This window comes from Equus przewalskii, chromosome 6, assembly GCF_037783145.1.
Source record: "Equus przewalskii isolate Varuska chromosome 6, EquPr2, whole genome shotgun sequence".
NCBI classification, from domain to species: Eukaryota; Metazoa; Chordata; class Mammalia; order Perissodactyla; family Equidae; genus Equus; species Equus przewalskii.
The window spans coordinates 51,110,312-51,123,892 of record NC_091836.1 but is presented as its reverse complement, the minus strand read 5'-3'; the positions used below and the strand labels follow the sequence as shown (position 1 = coordinate 51,123,892).

The window sequence follows — 13,581 nt, the reverse complement described above, 5'->3', positions numbered from 1 at the left end:
ATAGGATTGTTCATTACCACTCATGCTAGAGTGTTTAGAACAACGTCATCATCCATGGGAAATGTACAAAATAGGCCAATAATAATAGGATGAAGCGAAAGGGAATCATATCAGTGTCCAGAAAGTTAATTTTGTTCTGTTATTTCAAGTTCAATCTCAAAGGAGCCCGCTCCTCCCTGAAGTCTCTTTGAAGTGTCTAAATGTGTGCATTGAGAAATAAATGAAAAGCAATAGAATATATTGGAGTATATGAGGAAGCCATCTGGTTTAAAACTAACTCAGCCTGACCTTGTTTTTCCAGAAAGGACTGATGTGGCGTGTTGAGCATGCATTGTACAACTGCTTTAAACATTTACAATGTCCCAAGCCAAGAATGATGCCCTTAAAGATAGGGATGTTGCTTCCCCAATATCAGCATTTCTTTAAAGATAAGCATTTCTTCCCAGAAACTAAGGATTAATTACTGACCTGCTTTAACTCATCTCATGACCACTGACCTGCTGTGCTAGCTCAGCATCTCATGACATTAGTAAAAGAACTATTCCTGTCATATGTAACGTATATTGTTTGTTCCAAGATAGTGTATGACCACTCTGTACACCTCACTTTCGAGAGCTTCCTTCCTTGGTGGAAACGTTCTCCCAGATTATAATCCTCAATATTAGCTCATAATAAACTCACCTCAATTTCAATTTATAGATTGATTACGGATTATTTGTGTCAACCGCATCCACTTCAGACGTGACCTTGGGGCACAGAGAAAAAAACCAATGGATTGAGATCTTGTTGGAATTTTACTGTGTTGATTACAAATGCGACATCCTCATTTTGCTGCAACTAAACTCACACCTTCCCATCTCCAGAGACCCTGGAGACCAAAGCATGACCCAATTTCATAAAAATGTTTGTTTCCCCACAGAGTTTCTCTTTGGGATGCTGAAAAAGTTTTGGAGATGGATAGTGAAGGTAGTTACACAACATTGTGAATGTACTTAATGCCACTGAGTTGTACACTTAAAAGTGGTTAAAATGGTCAATTTTATGTTATATATATATATATATATGTATATTTTAAGATTGGCATCTGAGCTAGCATCTGTTGCCAATCTTTTTCTTTCTTTCTTTCTTCTTCTTCTCCCCAAAGCTTCCCAGTATGTAGTTGTATATTCTAGTTGCAGGTCCTTCTAGTTGTGCTATGTGGGACACCACCTCAGCATGGCCTGATGAGTGGTGCTAAGTCCATGCCCAGGATCCAAACCAGTGAAACCCTGGGCTGCTGAAGCAGAGCACGTGAACTGAACTACTGGGCCATGGGGCGGGCCCCTATGTACATTTTTTAAAAAGCTTGTTGTGCTTCACTGTTTTGTCTCATTGTTGGCTTTTGTCCCTGACCAGTGTGTCAGCTACCTACACTCTTTCTAATCTCCCAGGAGGAGCAAAGGAAGTCACTGGGGAAAGTGGACAAAGGATTTACCCCAGGCCACTGTGCAGGGGAGCCCAGAGACTGAGAGACAGAGGCCCTATCCTTCCCAGTGATCACATTTCAAAGGAATGGCTCGCAGGCCCTTGAGAGAAACACTTCCGAGTCGCAAGAGGTACATATTCACGGTTGGAAGCCCCTTTTAGTAAATGCTCTAAGAATGAGAGGTCAGGGGCCTATCATTAGGTGTTGGCTAAAACAAACAGTAAATTTTCCTGGCAGTGTTGAGCTTTCTCAGACAGGCATTTTAATGTGGGGCTGAGGTCATCCTAGGGACACAGCCTGATGCTGCCGGAAGCCGTGCTCGAGTTTGGTCAAGTTTTTTGGTGCAGGAGTTTGGAGGACGTTGCTATGTACCAAGATTTCTGCAGTCCTTTCTACCTTCTACCTACTTCCACTACCCATTTCATATTTCCTTTGACCTAAGCTGATCATGTTCTTTGCTTTGTAGGGTGAGCCAAACCTTCATTCCTGAAGGATCTGAGCCATTATAAGTCCTACTTGAATTGGGTTGTTGAGGTTTCCATTGACTTTACTCACAGGACAAGGGAGTACTAAGAGATACCCTAGGAGATCGCCTACATTCCAGATGTAGCCCTCCCTACTCCCACTATGTAGTAGCAACCCAATTTCCCCTTGGTAGTCAGGATCAATCACCCCAACTAGTACAGTAACTGCCCCTCTTTTCCTTATTGATTCTGAGCATCATGATCCCAAAGTAGACAGGTAGTTGTCTCAACTTCCAGTTCAGTAGAATCATTATTGTGTCCCCTGGTGGAAGCATTCCCCTCTTTGGAGCTTTGACCTCTAGATCAACACAACCTGTCATGGGGATGGAAGCAAAATTTTGTTAGCAGATCATGAGGGGTAATAGTGAGTGGAGCCATTCCTGTTTCCAGCCCTTGATCCCTAGACCCATGAATACTGGCTATGGGAGAAAGAACATCATATACTGGATGCTGTGTTAAATCATATACCACATTCTAGAGGACATTGCCCCAGCCCGTCAAGCTATTGCTGCCTCATTGGTGCCACAACTGAATCTTCAAAGGGCCATTCTAGAATAGTTACATGAATCTCTAAATATGTTAAAATTCTGTGAGCATGGGCCCACTGCCACACTTTATTTGCTATGAAATGAGTTCCTTGGTAATGTGTAGAATGCCATAGGGGTGCACAGGTATCCTGTAAGTCCGCAGATGGTAGTTTTGGCAGAAGCAGTGCAGACACAGAAGACAAATTCATATCCAGAGTGTGGAAATTAATAAAAGGAACCTTAACTAAATTGGAGTCAGGAAGTCCTGTCAGGGGAGCTCTCAAGCCCTATTACACATCATCAATTACACCAAATGGGAAAAGACCGAGGCTTGCATCCTAGACAGGAGAAAAACTGCTTTACTCCTAAAGGAAGATTTCTCTCCCCACCTGGCAACAGCCCAGCCAATGAGAAATGCTGCAGCTCAGCCAATGAGAAGCCGTTGCCACTCTGAACTGCTACTTTCCCCCAATGGACTTTGATTTGGAAAGTCCCTACTCATCCCTCCCTGCTCCCCCTTCTTCTCCACAAAGGCAGCTCCCCTCCTTTGTTTTCTGGATTTGTCTGTGGGTTTGCCATAGAATGCACTTCCCAAACTGCAATTCTTTTAGTTATCCCTGAATAAACTCATTTTGAGATAAAGTAGCAGGCAAATTTGCTTTCTAAATTGACAAGAGTAAGTGTCTACTCTACTAAGAAACAATCACTTACCTTCCCATGATGGATGTGGTCCAATGTAATCAACCTGCCACCTAGCTGATTCCCTTCCTCACAAAGGAGTGAGGCTTTTTAACCACTTTTAAGTGTACAACTCAGTGGCTCACACATCAGTGGCTCAGTAATGGTCTTTCTGTTGGCATATTGGGCACCTAGCAGGGGCTTTAATAGGGGCTTTAGCACCTTTTAAAATAGCCACTTAGAGCTGAGCCCAAGATGAGTGGTAGTGTCCATCTTGCTGAGCCCATGCATAACTTCCATCCCTGCCATCATGGCCACTTTCTTCAGGAGCCCATTGGGTCGACAAGAGCAGGTGGTGAAGGAGGCTGACTGATATCCACAGAACCAGTTATCTTATGGCCACCCTGCAGACACAGGATGGACCCACACACACCCAAAATTTGCTTTGGATGTCAAGACTGATGATGCCACAAACATATACCAAGAGGGTATGAAAAGGTTTATTACTTTGCTTATCTCACAAATGACCCTTGGATCAGCAAGCTGAAGTAACACTATGAGTAAATGGCCATCAAACCTTAGTTTTGGAAAACACCAGGGACACACTTCCCACCATTAATTTCTCTCAGTGTTCCATGAACCTTCCTTAGAGCAATAAAAAGGTCTCAATGGTCTGACTTACCAATCAAATATATTGACATTCTCCCTCTCTCCCTCTCTGTGATGAGAAAACAGCTATTTTGAATTGCTGCCTAAGTATTTTACAGTATGACAAGCCTGCTCACACCCAAAGTCTGGACATTTAGATAAGGACCTGAGCTTAGGATTCCCACCATGCTTTTCCCAGGGCACCTGTTAAAACAGCCACTTAGACTTGAGCCTGAGAAAAGTTAGTGACCTCTGCCCCAACTACCTTACAGGTGCTTGCCACCGTGCTCTCTATCTCCTGCTCACTCGTGACTTGCAACAGACACAAGGCACTAGCTTCCCCTGGCTCATTGTGCCCCCTTGTTTCTGGGATTTATAAGTAATAAATCTTGTGACTTTACTTCCTTTGTGTGGGTGGGTTGAAACTGTGCCTTCAATCAAAATGACCCCAGGGTTTTCACTTCCCCAAAGGAGGAGCTTGGATGCTGAAAGAGCTACCTGCCAACCCCACGTGGGTGGCTTGTACCTCTCCATTCACCAGGTCATAATCTTCACATTCTTAATTTAACACTCCAGCTACATGGCGGGGGGTGGGGGGGAAGAACATACTCTCTCGGTCCCTTTTCTTTCCCCACCTTGCCTGTCTCTTTGGGAACCCTTAACTTCTCAACATGTCTTTCTCGTCAGTCCTTCCACTCCCACTAAACTATTTGGATAGGACTTTGGACTCAATGGGGAGCCACTATTAGGTGCACACCTGAAGAATTTTTATTATCTCCCAGACTCTGATGTCCTAATATACTAATTTATGGTGGCTTCCCTTGAGGATCCTCCACTCTTGTGTCCCCAACTCAATTCCTCCTTATAATCACTTCAGTTTTCTGATTTACTTTCCTTGGTACCTGATGTCTCATCTATAGAGGCAGCCTCATCTACAGATATGGGAAAAAGAAAGATTATAGAACCCATATGAATCAATATAAAGCCCACAACGCCTCTGCAAATTGTGCCAGTATCAAAATTCAAAGCTCTAGCAGCACTATAACCTATTGTTGCAAATTTCATAGCCAAGAGCTTCCTCATTCCTTGCACCAGGTTCTGTAACACTCCCACCTCCTTAAAAATGTAATGGGAGTGGGTATTGTTTTGTAAAAACATAAGGGCTATAAATTATATTGTGTGTCCATGCCTGCTGTGGTCCCCAACCCAAATACTATTCTGGCTTCTTTCCATCTAAAATCAACATCCTTCACAGTACTATGTCTCTGTTAAGCCTTCTGTAGTATTCCTTTACATCCTGACTCCCAGTATCTTTTCACTTTGACGTGGCAAAACAATACACCGGGACGATGATGACACAAGGCTTCATTAAAGGTCCCTCATACTTCTTTCAGGTTCTCAGCCATAATCTCCAAGACTTACACCCTCCCTATTCTTCTACCTTGATTGGAGATGTAGATGACTTGTTTTTATGTTCACCTGATCTAAGCTCTTCCCAAGAGGACTCTCTTTATCTCTGGAAAACTTTGGCTATGTAAACACATAAAGTTTCTGAGGATAAATTACAATTCGATCAGACCCAGCAGGTTCTGTTACCAAACCAGGGTCGTTTTGCCTGTCGCATGATAAAGCCAATCACTGAGACAATGAGTTTATAGCATAGAAAGGGTTTATTCATAAGGCAGCCAAGTGAGGAGACAGGAGAGCAAATCCCAAATCCACCTCCCCAAAACTGGGGACTAGCAATATTTATGGGGGAGAAGGGCAAGGTGGTCTAAAGTGTGGGAACAGATGACTGGAGGCAAGGAGGAGTGAAGTAATTAATGATCTGTGCAAGCATAGTCAAACTTCATGTCTCTTCATAGGACACATCTTCAAAAAACAGCAGTGTTGGCATGATCTGAGGGTGGAGTTTTTGGCTCCTGGACAGGAGGTTACCTATCAGTCATCTGTACAGGCCAAGTTGATGAGTTGGGGGGTCTCAACCAGAGTGAACCAGACAGGGGTCCACTCTTATTTCCTGAAAAACAACTGAAGCATACATTACCATGGTGACCCAGGCACCAGGGAAGTGTTATCTATAGGAACCTATTGGGAATCAGATAATATGTTGCCTAAGCAGCACAGCTAACAATGGGTGGGTGAATAACTAAAAGCTACCGTTAGTAATTGCCAAAAAATACTTTAGTTACTAGTTACCTAATCATTAATGGCTAACTGTCTCTATCTAGTCCATGGCATATCCCTGGGAAGCAAGTCCCTCACACCAGAGAGAATTACAGCCATTCAGAATTCCCTCCCCTTTTACAAAAAGACAACTTAGAGGAGTCCTAAGACTTACTGTATATAGTCTGTGCATTGCCAACTTAATTATCTGCCTCCTTGCATGATATGACTAATGACACTCCTGAGTCTCTGCCTTAAGAGGTCACTGCAGAGTTAGCCTTTGACCAACTCAAGGCTAATATGGAGAACTCTCCAACTCTAAGTTTCCCAAATTATGATAAATTGTTAAGCTGTTTTCTTTTTCTGTTTGTACATGAAAGGGATGGTCAAGTTCTTGGACTTTTAACTCTGAAACATAACGGAAATCAGAGACCCACTGGGCATTACAGTCACTCTGAAACCCAGCAGCTAAAGAATCTCCCCCTTGCTCCAGGACAGCAGCCTCAGCCACATAGTTAGCAGAAGCCATCTCAGATTTAAACTTAGGGTCACCTCTTCACTTCCAGTGTAGTGTCAGAGGCCCCAGACTGAGATGCTGTAGCCTTTGATCCCCGCCATCTTAACTGCAATTTGCAGCTCCCTTCCCAGGCAAGGGGAATCACAGAGAGGAGGCTGAACTACATTGAAAAACTGAATCACGTACAGTGAATTTATGTTTCCATATGAAAAGGTCAAGTGCAACTATGCAGTAAGTGTATTCACTATCTCGGGGGCGGGGGGGGGGAGCGCAGCAACCGTTGTGCAATGAAGAGTTGAATGCATTTGTGCATTCAAATATGCACAAAATTTGAAAGCAATTGCTATTCGTGCAAGACGTGTAAGAGGCACAGGCTAGGGAGGAAAATAAACCACCGCGCCGGCCCTCGGCCACAGCCCGGCCTCCGGGTCTGGACCCAGCACCCCACTACGTTTCTCCCCTGCTCTAGGATGCAAGAAGCGTCTGCAGGATTTCTGAGGTCCCGCCCTTTAGGCTGTTTCTGGAGGCCGACGGTGCGCGTGCGCGAGGCGGCGGCCATCTTAGCTGCGCGCTCCCGCCCGCGAAGGGGGTGAAATTGTCGCATCTGGGAGCGTGGAGCCAGACAGACCCAAAGGGGAGGCGCGGGGTCAAAGTGCGCCGGCCTGGGCGCGGACGCGGCAGCCACCCTTCCTCCGAAAGCACCAGCTCGCTCAGCCCGGTGGAGCCGAGGCAGCAGCCCCGGGAGGAGGAGGCCTGTAACCCCGCCGGCCTCCCCTTTTCGGAGGCCTCCAGAGCAACCTGCGGGTCCTTTCTCGCGAAAGACAAGCATCTCCGTCGTTCGCGTCACAGTGACCCGGGCCCAGCGCCCCCTTGTCCCCGCCAGCCCGCAGTTCTCTCGGGTCCCGGGGAGCACTAGGCGGAGTTGCTCCGGCTGTGGGTGTCGGTTATGGGAGTCTGGTAAGTTTATATTCCAGTGGAAAGAGAAAGCTTTGCAGGTACTAGGGAGCGCTCTGTATTTAAGTGCACCAGTGAATGAATTCATATAAATATAAAATTTACCCCGTCAGAGCCCTGTAAATCCCCAAAGCTTCAAGATACAGGCGTCTCTAGGAAGAAAGACGATGCAGGCTCATGTCTGTTAGCCACAGACGTGGGTAATTGAATTTACCGTGAGTAAGATGAGTTTTGACGCATGGATTTTTCTCCCAGGTATTCGTTTTGAAATTCTTATCTAAAGAAAATCTGTAGCGGCAATCAAACGAACATCCATGACCCCTTCATCTAGATTCACTAATTGTTAAGATTTTGTCTCTTTTGTCTCTTGTTGTAAGGATGTTGTTATGATGAATTACTTAATGGTAAATTGCAGACATTCACTTCACCCATTCATCTTAAACATGCACCTCCTAAGGATGAGGACAGTCTCCCACTAAAACAAAACAGAATTCCATTGTCCCACCCAAGAAAATCTAACTTCTCCAGTTTTCCAGTAATGTCTATTATAGTTGTCTTTATAGTTGGTTTTTTGGGGGCTAGAATCTAAAGATTTGCATGCAATACATTTCGTCTTTAATTTCTTTAGTCTGATTCGCCTAAAACATTCGCCTGCAGTTTTGAAATTTAATTTTGGTTCCTGAAGATTCCAGGAGAGTTATATTGTAAAATATTGGCGTTCTGATATGATGTTGTTTTCCCAGGATTTTGTTGACTTAATTTGTCTGTCTCTTGTATTTCTTGTAAAATGGACATTGAGTCTAGAGCAGTACTGTCTAAATGCAAATATAATGCAAGGTACAGATGTAACAAAAGTTTTTTAGCACCCAATTTAGAAAAATTACAAATGTACACGTGAAATTATTTTGAATAATATATCTTATTTAACCCAACATATCCAGTTATCTATAGAACATTATTAGTGAAATTAATGACTAATGTGGTCAATATAAAAATTACTAATGGGAAATTTTGCATTTCTTTTGTACGAATTCATTGGGATTGAGTGTGTATTTTACAGTTACGACACATCTCAGTGAGGGTGCTAAATTTTCATTGGAAATGCTTGATCTGTATTTAGATTTCATAAAATTTACTGTTGACAAGGTAGGTTTACAAACCCAGATTGTTCCAAACATACTCAAAAGGATTTTAGAAACTGAATCAATTTTATTTCTAAACTTAAGTTAATTAAAAGTGTCAACGAAAATAATCCATAACCAATCTATAAATGAAAATTTGGGAGAGTTTATTCTGAGCTAAAATCTGAGGACCATGGCCCAAGGCCTTTCTTCCCGAAGGAAGAAAGGGCACCAAAGAAGTGAGGTGTACAGAGTGGTTATATACCCCCAAACAGGATGTTTCACATATGATTGAAAGGTCCCTCCCACAATAGTCACAAGATTGCCCTGTTGGCACAGCGCTTGATGGACTCAGCAGGTAGTGAGTCTGCTATCTCAGAGGGCATAGCAGGAGGCAAGCCTATTGTCTTGGGCTGGGTGGTCACAGGTGAGCGCAGCAATCAGTTCCTAGCCTAAGGAAAGATGCTTAATCCTTAAGGAAATGCCAATGTTGGGAGGGGGAGGGAAGTTGCACCTTTATCTCAAGGGCCTTTGTTCTTGCCAGAGGGAATCTCTAAAGCAGATATACAATGCGTGCTCCATGGCCTCGGTCAGGCCCTTTTGGAAAGATAAGGTCAGGCCGAATTAGGTTTACACCAAATGGCTTCCTCATATACTCCAATATATCCTATTACTTGCCATTTTTATTTGTCAAAAGTAAGTAAAATTAGGAATTCAGTTTCTCAGTTGCACTGGCCACATTTCCTGTTCACAGTAGCAACATAGAGCTTGTCCAGATTTAGACTTCAAAATTTCCTAGGTGATGTGTACTTCATATTGTATGCCATCATTATGTGTCAGGAGGCAGATAAATGAAAGTTGTCCCATATTTATTAGTGATGCTAAGCATTTGGTCAAGGTGCCTTTTCTTTCATAGTCACGTTTTTCTTTTCGATGATCTGTGAGTGATACTTTAACAACAATAATCTGTTCTGCAACAGCCTTTCAACAGTGGTTTTAGCATCACTTGTTGATCTTCACCTTAACCTATTTTTACATTGGGGGGTTACAAAATGGTAGTTTTTCTAATTCTAATGTTTTTTTCCTGAGGAAGATTTGCCCTGAACTAACATCCACTGCCAGTCTTCCTCTTTTTTTTGGTATGTGAGCCACTGCCACAGCATGGCCACTGACAGATGAGTCGTGTAGGTCCGTACCAAGGAACCAAACCTGGGTCACCAAAGCAGAGTGTGCCTAACTTAACCAGTAGTCCACTGGGGTTGGCCCCTATTCTGTGTAAGTTTTCTAATTCCTTCTCCATTATTGAGCTAGCAGTCTTCTGTGAGGAGGAGCTTTCCTTCCCCACCTCCCCTGGCCTTTATACGTTTTTCTTTTTGGAGTATCACAACTTATACTTTCCTGTTACAGACCTGGAATCAATGATTTCTCCAAAAAGCCTATTTCCTTTTAGACACCAAGGTCTATGTGATACATGGGCTCAGTGCTACTGTACTAGGGTATAATTGTCTAAGCCTTTCGGTAGGTATCTAAAATATATATTTTCTTACATTATAAGTCCATATTCATATTCCCAGTACTAGTTTAATATTATATGCTTTTTTTCTTTCTCTTATTTTATAGTTGTATCTCTTTTCTCTTGTAATAAAAACTTGGTTCCTAATAGCATTAATATATTTTTTTATTCTACAGTCTGTGTACAGTAGTTTAAAAAATTATAAAATCAATATTACTACCAACTGTAGACTTGTTCAGTAAAGTATTGAGTTTCTTTGCATTTCTTTTTGTCCTTACAGGTTTATATTAAGGATATAAAGTGCAGAATACTGTGCTCAAATATTTGTATGAACTCTTAAGTCTTTTCTCTGCAAAGTTATGGGTTATGCTATCAATTTGATACACTGTTACATTCATTTCTGTTTACATTTAACATTAAGGTTTGCTTCCTTTTTGAATAAACTTGTTATTTAAGTTTTTAAAACTTTTTCATGGTTCAAAGGCAAAACCATATAAAAAGGTAATTCAGAAGTCTCACATAACCACTAGTAGCTAGCCGTTTTCATCTATTAGTTTGTAGTGTAACCGTTCAGTGTTTCTCAGAAATAATTGTCACCAAGCCCTAAGGGACCAATGACCCGCAAGTGGGAGCCACTTGTGGCAACAGAATGGGACCAGGTTCAGAATAGCAGAGCAGAAACGTTATTCATTGATCAGTGAATGGAGGAGGCAAAGCCCGTGCTCTTAAGCACCTTCTGGAAGGGAAGGTGAGCAGGGTTCTTATGGCATGTGAAGGGGGAGGGGGTCTCTGCATCATCACTCTGGGTGGGGGCATGAGGCATCCTCAGATCGTCTCTTCTTGCACAGGGCAGCTTTTGCACACGGCACCCCATCACCATCTTGGACCTTTCTGGTTTGGACTGGTTCTGCTATCTGGCCTCCTGGCATTGTTCTACCTTGGTTCCCAAAGCTGTGCTTTGTTTTTGATATGGAAATGTTTTAGGGACTTCCCTGGGTGACATAACCACCGTGTGTGTGTGTGTGTGTGTGTGTGTGTGTGTGTGTGTGTGTGTGTATTCAGGTTATCTTCACATGAAGGTACTTTTTTTCCCCATTTAACACTATATACTGGAAATTAATCTATACCCGGTTGTAGTGATCTTCCTTACCCTTTTTTCTGGCTACAGAGCCCTTCATTAGTGCATATATGATAGTTTATTCACCCTGTCTCCTATGAATAGAATTTGTGTTGCTTCCAATTATCCTAGCCAAAGCAGCCTGACAAAACTAGGAACAAAACTGTAGTCCAAGAAAATCAGATTTTTTTACTCATTGCAATGAGGGAGACTGCACAGCAGAGGAACAGTGGGTGTCTCAGCCGAATAAAGCAAAGTGGATACTTAGTGGATTCTGAGGAAGGGTGGTGTTTAAATTGGAATGAAGCAATGTTTTGATAGTCTCAAAGCAAAGCAGGACTGTATAAAGGGATTGACATCAAGTCTGCACTCCAAACAACCCAGGATCCTATTTCTCTGGAAATGATAAAATTAAGATAGATGTGGAATGTTGTGTCCAGAAACCCTTTATTTGAAGCTCAGCACCTGGGTTTTAAATCTAGACTCCTCTTTCTCAGTGTCGAAATAATGACATAGATCCTCCAGGTGAAATTGGGATGTTTCAGTCTTTCTGATATAATTTCAAGCAGTGAATTTCTGATAGTCTCTGATTTTAGAGAACAAAGTTTCTTAGTGAATAAGAAAGCAGTAGTAACTCTGTCATGTATTCTTTTATGAGTTCGTCAGTCAGGTGCTGCCACAAGAGGAGACAGGAGAGGCTCAGGAAGAAACAAAGGTACTCACAGGTCCTAGAGACAAGAGGCAAGGCATACTATGCAGGTTCATATAGAAAAATACCAGGGTGGTCAGGATGCAGAAGAAGCAGCAGCTAGGAAAAGGTTTAGGCCACTGCCTTAATGGGAATTTCCACGGGAAAGGTAAGGCAGAGAAAACAGCCAGGATTGGCTAGTTTGAATAATTTTGGCAGGCTTTGGACTATAGGCGTGGTCTCTAGTTGCCTACTCTTTGGCCCTGGGATGATTAAGGCAGAGGAATATTGCCTCCTACGGTGTATGGCTCCTATGGTGTGTGGGTCAGATAGAGATAGTATGGCCCTGGAGTGATTGGTTTGCATATCAAAGTTGTGCTCCTGGGGCCAGCCTGGTGGCACAGTGGTTAAGTCGCACGTTCCGCTTTGGCAGCCCAGGGTTCGTCGGTTCAGATCCCGGGTGCAGACGTGGCACCACTCACCAGGCCATGCTGAGGAGGCATCCCACGTATAAAATAGAGGAAGGTGGGCACGGATGTTAGCTCAAGGCCAGTCTTCCTCAGTAAAAAAAAGGAGAATTGGCAGCAGACGTTAGCTCAGGGCTAATCTTCCTCAAAAAAAAACCAAAAAGGTTTCTTTTTCAGATGTCGAAAACTTGTACTCTATAGAAAAAAAGATGTGTACGTGTACAATACAATCAGTATGCTGATATTTTGATATGATAGTAACTTTGGGGTGATGATAGTGGAGACTCTTAGAGACTAGGGCCTAAGTTTTCCTAAACAACACAGAGAGCATTTTACCATGATAGTAGAAAGGAGGAACACAAGTAGAAGCACAAGGAGTCCTTGTAGGCCAGCCCCTAATTAAGTTTCCCATTTATATGGCATTAATCAAGAAAATAAATCTAAAATTTTTTGTGGTCCCTAACAATATCTTGGTGGAGTTGTAACATGTTTTAGAAATTTGCTCAGATCAGGGTGGCACGTCTGGCAGTTTTGTTGGAGGGTATGAACTGGTAAGTTTGTAAAGTATATGTGAAGATTAGTGGTATTGTGTGTAACCAAGAGGGAGGAGTGATTATCGTCTCAAGGCAGGAGGTCATGATGAAAAGTTGGAGGGGTCAGTAGGAGAAGGCATCAGGGAATGGGTGGTCCTCTCCCCAGGACGTCGAGGGGTTGACTAATATCAGGCAAGTGCTTCCTGGGGAAAGTAATAATCTCCACTAATTTTTTCTTCTTTTTTTAAATTAAAACTTTGTTTTTAAAGCAGTTTTAGGTTCACAGCAAAATTCAGGGGAAAGTACAAAAAGTTCCCATATAATACCTGCTCTCCTCACCTCCCCCATCCTCTCCCATTATCAACATCCCCCACCGGAGTGGTATGCTTGTTACAACTAATAAACCAACATTGACATATCATAAACACCTAAAGTCTACAGATGACATTATGGTTCACTCTTTGGTGTACATTCTATAGATTTGGACAAATGTATAATGACATGTATCCAGTCCATCATTATGGCATCATACAGAGTATCTTCACTGTGCTAAAAATCCTCTGTGCTCTGCCTATTCTCCCGCCAACCCCCCAACTCTTGACAACCACTGATATTTTTACTGTTTCCATACTTTTGCCTTTTCCAGAATGTCATATACTTGAA

At 42.8% G+C, this 13,581-nt stretch overlaps 1 protein-coding gene across 7 annotated transcripts in view; it reads left to right on the top strand.

Annotated features, from left to right (window-relative positions):
- The first annotated feature begins 7,048 nt into the window (after positions 1-7,048).
- The window catches only part of ZNF177 (zinc finger protein 177), a 33,831-nt gene continuing 27,298 nt past the window's right edge, over positions 7,049-13,581 (top strand). For 3 of the 7 annotated variants that reach the window (XM_070625600.1, XM_070625599.1, XM_070625598.1), the window contains exon 1: positions 7,049-7,482. The gene's annotated coding sequence lies outside the window, so the exon portion shown is untranslated. The remainder of the gene's footprint in view (positions 7,483-13,581) is intronic. The other 4 variants (XM_070625603.1, XM_070625601.1, XM_070625604.1 and 1 more) reach the window with 3 other exon arrangements.